The sequence below is a fragment of the Hirundo rustica genome, chromosome 18, assembly GCF_015227805.2.
Source record: "Hirundo rustica isolate bHirRus1 chromosome 18, bHirRus1.pri.v3, whole genome shotgun sequence".
NCBI classification, from domain to species: Eukaryota; Metazoa; Chordata; class Aves; order Passeriformes; family Hirundinidae; genus Hirundo; species Hirundo rustica.
Genome location: NC_053467.1, coordinates 5,332,905 through 5,338,904, shown reverse-complemented (window position 1 = coordinate 5,338,904; position 6,000 = coordinate 5,332,905).

Here is a 6,000-nt window from a genome sequence, read left to right as displayed (position 1 = left end):
AAATAAACGAATATTAAATGAGCACGTGGCACTGATAGCAGTGACCGACTGACATGGCACAAATGTCTCCTTTTCTCTGAGGAGCAGAGAAGAGCGAGGAGAGGGGCATGGAGAAACCTGTCCCTGGGGGGCCACGAGAAGAGGGGTCAGGGCAAGAGGGACAGTGAGGCTTTAACCAGACAGGTGAAGGTCGAGAGGCAGGGATTCTGGGGCCAAGCCAGCAGGGTGCTGGGTCATGAGCAAGAGCTTGTGCCCTCCATCCCACTGAACATCTCATTCCAGTGAGTGCTGCCCAAATCTGGCAGCTGCAGGCTGGAACATCTGGAGTGGTTGGGATGGCAGGTCTTTCCTCCAGGAAATTATCTTGGCCATGAACTGGAGGCACCCCGGGTGCCACTGGCCCTTACACACCCCAAATTTTGCTCCTTCACTGCTTAACACCTCTCAATTTTATTCACATTCCAGTTCACCTGTAAGAACCCTTGATGTGAAAAGCAGGGGGTTTTTACCCCTTTCGTTCTGATTTTTTTTTTTCATATAAGGCATCTGCTGGGAAATCTTTGTAATTAATAGCCATTTAAAATAAAATATAATTGAAAATAATGTGGAACATGACAAAGCCTGCCAGGAGCTCACAGTGGGGGTGGCTGATGGGGAGCAGTGCACCAGAGTAGCTGAAGACAGAGGTGCCCAGCTTGGGGTGTGGGGGTATTGCAATATGCTGGGGTAGGGTCCTCCTGGCCTCACTTTACCCTAAAGCAATTTCTACATCACCAAGAGCACTTGGACTTCTCTGTCCCACCTGTGGGTACATTGGGGTGCATCTCGTCACCCTCCCGTGGGAGATGGGGCACAGGTGGCACTGCTGGGAAAGATGCTGAACAAAGTGCTGGGGCAAGTGGAGACCACAATCCCACGCTGCAATGGGCCCATACAGACTCAGGGAGCCTTCTTGGATAGAAGAGTCTGATTTTAACATTCTTAGAAAGGCAGGCATGGAGAAGTGGCTTATTGAATCCCCACTGAAGCTTGTGCTCCCCAGTCACCTTCTTGCAGGAGCTGAGCACTGCAGAAGCATGGAAAGGAGGACCGGCTCATTTAAATTTAATGTTGACGAGGAGATTTTCCTCCTCCTTCCAGCAGAGAGCAGATGTTCTCCCTTCACATCGGCAAGGCATCTCTAAATCATTTCCCTAGCAGAGACATGTATGGTGATGTCATTGTTTATACGTTATTAATGATTTCATTTGCAAACCTGAAATGTTTCCCTTTTAAAGATACATTGAGATAGATACTGGGCTTCTGCCACCGAAAATATCCTGTTGGTCCCCTCATTAGCCTCCTTTCAAGATCGAGGCTTCTTTCCTCATGGCACATAATTAAAAGAGCACTTTGAATTTTCAGTAGCTGACAGCATCTACAGGATACACGGGAACCCCGGCAACAGAGGCAGTGCCCCAAAGCCACGGCAGGAATGGCGATGTGCCAGAAGCGAGGGACGTAGTGCGAGAGGTGGCAGGGCGGCAGGGTGACCCTGGCAAGCCCCAGGAGTGAGCTACGTGCCAGCAGCTCCGTGTGGTTCCTCCTCTGTGCCAGCTCCTCGCCATGCCGGAGGGGAGGTGCTGGTGGCACCCGGGGTGCTTTTATCCAGTGCCACAGGTTTTAGCTGGATCACATCCCCGGTGTGTGGCCTCTCCCTGGCATGAATCATCATTCCCTTAGCGAATCCAAGGGCAGCACGGGCAGCTTTGCCACGGGGGTTAGCCCGTCTGGTGGCTGTGAGGGGGAGCGCTTGGTTTGGGGCTGCCCAGCCCTTCGTGAGCGCTCACGGACAGAGCCAACAGGGACAAAAGGAGATTCTCAGGTGCACAAGTGTGGTGGGTCAGGACTGTCAGCGTGGGAGAAGGGCAGAGCTGGTGGGGATCCAGGGCCCTGTGGGGTGCAGGGAACACAAGGGAATGTGGTGCTGTGAAGCCCCACAACACCAGGGCAGTCCTGTGCCAGCTCCATGCCATTTCTGATGATCTACACGCTGGTACTAGACCAGTATGTCCCCACATCTTCCCTTTTCTTGGGGTAATGAGTGGGTTTGGAGATTCCAAGGCATCACAGCCCCAGGCTTTCCCATGGGAGCTCTCCAAGGAACAGCCCAAGCCTTCAGATCACCCAGGGATGGGGCAAAGGGCTGGCAGGTACCCCACACCAACCTCCCACCAGCCCCACATCAAAGCACAGGACATCAACAGGATCAAAGCCTGTCTCTGCCTCCTGGGAGTTATTGCAGCGGAAAGCCTGGATGCAACTGTGTCCCAAGTGGCCTCATCTCCCTCAGCACAGCCCTGGGCAAGGCCCTGCACATCACACCTGGCTATGGTACTCAGTCACCCTCAGAAGAATGAGTCCCAAAACCTTCCCCAAGAACTACCTTCCCACAGTACTCAGGTCCTGTTTGTTAGGACACACAGAGTTCACCCCCAATGGGACCAGCTCCCACCCAAAAATCACCTGGGGCTTCCCCCCACCATGGGCCTGACCCGTTTCCCCACCTGAGTGTCCAGCTGTGACAGCCCTGGCCCCAGCACGGGCCAGTGACGCTTTAGTCCACATCCAGTCTCGTGCACCCCCACTCAAGCAGGAGCACAGTGGATACATGATCCTGGCTTCATTTCAGCCCAGTTCTGTCCTGGCCTTCCAAGACCAGATCTCTCCCAGCCCTGGAGCTGCCCCTGTCCTTGTCCTGCCCTACTTCCTGCCCATAATAGTGTGAGCAGACACAGAGTGCTTGCACACACAGAGAAACCAGCAAGGAAAGGGAACGTATTAATGCTCCCCTAACCAACAGAGGGGAGTTAATGACATCAAACTGGTTTCCTGATGTTGGTTTTGATTATAATTTTTTTAAGCTCTTGCTTCTATCTGTCATTACTCTTATATTGCATAACCAGGCAGAAATCTGAATGAAGTTAATACCTGTGCAGTGTGGTGCAGAATATTCATGTACTGTGAATCAGAATGAGGCAAATGTGAATCTTTATTACCAGTGAAGGTTGTTAAATATTTTATTTTCTGTTTGAGACACGCTGTGACACATGAAACTCAATTAGAATATAACTAAATCCCACTCTAAATTATGGATAAATGACAACAAATGAAAGGGAACAACGTGAGCTCCCCAGTGCACAGCCTGAGGGAACAAGGGGGACAACTTTGAGAGGAGGGCAGCCCCCTCAAGATACCTCCATCCCAGCCAGCAAGCAACAACACAGCAATGTGTTTCCTCTGCAGGGCTGATTTTTGCCCTAAGACATCCTGAGGGAGACCCTCATGGAAGCAGGATGGATCCCATTTCTCTGCTAACCAGCTCATGCATTCACCTGAAACACACCCAGACTTCCCCCTCCCAACGCACCACAAGAACTCCTGAGCCCTCTGTTTCCTTAAATCTGACTGTGCCTGGTCATAAAAATCACAGTAAAAAGGAAAAGAGGAAAGACAGGTGTTAAGGAAAAATATATATCAAGGGCCACAGGCTGCACGGGTGCCATGTTACAGAAATGCTGCGATTTTCTATCCCTTGGCTCATCAAAGCCAGGCTAAGGACATGGTCAGGCATAGAAAATTAGGGACTGAAAGGCCTTTGGGGTTAATTCTATAATTGTTTGTTCTGGGAGATGCTCCTCATCACTGCAGAGGTTGTATGGACTGCGTGAGTTATAAGTGGCTGCTGCTGGAATCAAGCAGAGCCTCTGAGCAACATCCACAGGGACGTCGCTGTGGGTGGACTGAACACACAGGCAGACAAGCATGCTCTTAACCCAGACAGGCATTTTCTCCCTGACCCTGCCAAAGTTCCCAGGCTGCTGGGATTCCCCTTGGTAGCCTTGTTAAGAGCATCCAGCAGGGGCATCCCACAGCGTTGCCATGGAGATAGGGTTCAGGAGGAGCCTGGGTGCTACACTCCTCTGGGAGGGCTGCAGGACCCTCACTGCACTGCAGCCCTTCCCCTTGGCTGTCCTGGGAGATAAAAGGGATTTATGGACTTCATTAATGCCACAAGGATCTCATCCAGAAACGGGGAAGGATCTGTGCTGGTGATCAAAGCCAAGGTCTTTCATTAGTGGCAGTATCCAGGACTTTCATTAGCATGTGATGAGGGAGCCCAGAGCAGCAGGGCAGACACGAGGATGGGGAAGTGGTGTGGAGAGAGAACACCTTCTTAGGGAGGTTTTGCCTGTGCTTCTCAGATCTGCAAGTCTCAAAGGACACCAGGTCCTTGCTGTCCCCTCCACCTCACTCCCCTCTGGAGGCTCTGCCAGAACACTGCAGTCCACAGGGACAATGACACTGAACCTCTGCCCTGCATCGATGCCCTGCATCTGCACCCAGCCATGCTCAGTGCTTTTGCCTCCCCAGGTTGTGTTTCCAGCTTGATTACCTCCTAATTTTGTCTCCTATCTCCTTTTGCTCTGCCTGCCTGCTCTCAGCACAGGGTCTTCCTCCTCCTCCCCCTCCCACTTCCCAGACTGGGCCCTCCCTGAGCTCCTCGCTAGCACTGGCCACAGAAAGCAAAGCAAGAACCCATCCCCTGCCAGAGTTTAGCCCCTGGCCAAGCCTGCCCATGGGTTGTAGGGTTTCCAAACACTATGGGGACACTCTTGCCAGGGCACACCCCATCCCCATGGGTTTGCTCCATTGATGCTCAGGATGCAGCTTAACACTACAGTGGAGACCCCTCCAGCACTTCTGTCTTTGCAGACTCCTTCTAAATTACATTCTTCTCTTTATTATCCCTGCCAACCCCTTAGGAGATGGGAAATAACTTTATCTCCATATTTTTCCCTTTTAATTTCTATTTGTTCACCGAAACATGGATTTCCTTTCTTGTCTGGGAGATAAACACACCTGTTCTGGCTGCATCCCAGAGGCAGCACATCCCCAGCACGTGGTGGGGGTAGCAGCTCCCACAGCCCTCAGCAGCTGATGGAGACCACATTCACAGCCACTAAAACATGAGTTTTAAAGCACAAGATGGTGAGCAAGAGGAGCCAAGAGGTATAGAAATCTGGGTGCTGTTGGCACTCTGGGCAGGCTCCCAGGAGGAACAAGAGGGTTGCATGAGGGAGCAGAGCCTGCTCCAAAGGCAAGGCCTGAGAGCGGCTCATGCAGCCCCATGAGGGGAGGGACAGGGATCCCTTGCTCCATCCCAGCCGAGAGGCCCACGCCAGTGTCATCTGACCACGGAGCCAGGGGTGACATCAGTGCCACTGCACCCAGCACCCTGCCTCTATCCAGGGCCCCGTGACTAATTTGGGATGCAGTGGCCATTTTTAATAGGCTGCTATAAATATTCATGGGCTGTCAGCTATGAAAAAGGACCCTGCCTCATGCCCTGCTGCCAGGCCAGGAGACAACACAACGGAGACAGACCAGGCCCTCACTGGTGACCACAGGAGCACAGAAACTTCAGAGGTCACTGGGACATCCCCAGTTTCCATCCCGCTGTGAGGATGCCCGGTTGGTGCACACCTTTGCAGCTGACCCAAGGCAGCTCGTATCCAAATTGTGGTTGAACGTCAAGCGAGTTTCCTGGCAGCCGTGACGTCCCCAGGAGAGTGGGGGTGAGCACTGGCCCCGGCCCCGGAGGGGGCCGGCTGTCAAACCCGTGCCTCAGATCTCGCAGAGCTGCAGCTCTTGCCTGTCACAGCAGCCTCGGGTCTGCTGAGCTCCACAAACCTTGTGCTGAGTTGTAGCTCTGCCGTGCTGGCATGCATCGCCTTGGGGATCGCCTGCCACCCGTTCTCACGTCCCCACCGCTCCCTCCCAGCCCCACATCGCTCAGGCAGCACTGCTGCCCCAGGCACGACAGCATCATCCCACAGGGATGTGCAGCCTTATTTCTGCATTTCTGAATACTTATTGATTCCTCCTTTATACTCTTCACCCCATATTGATCCAGTTTAGCTTCTGTGACTCAAACTAAATTAGCTGCCATTAATCCGT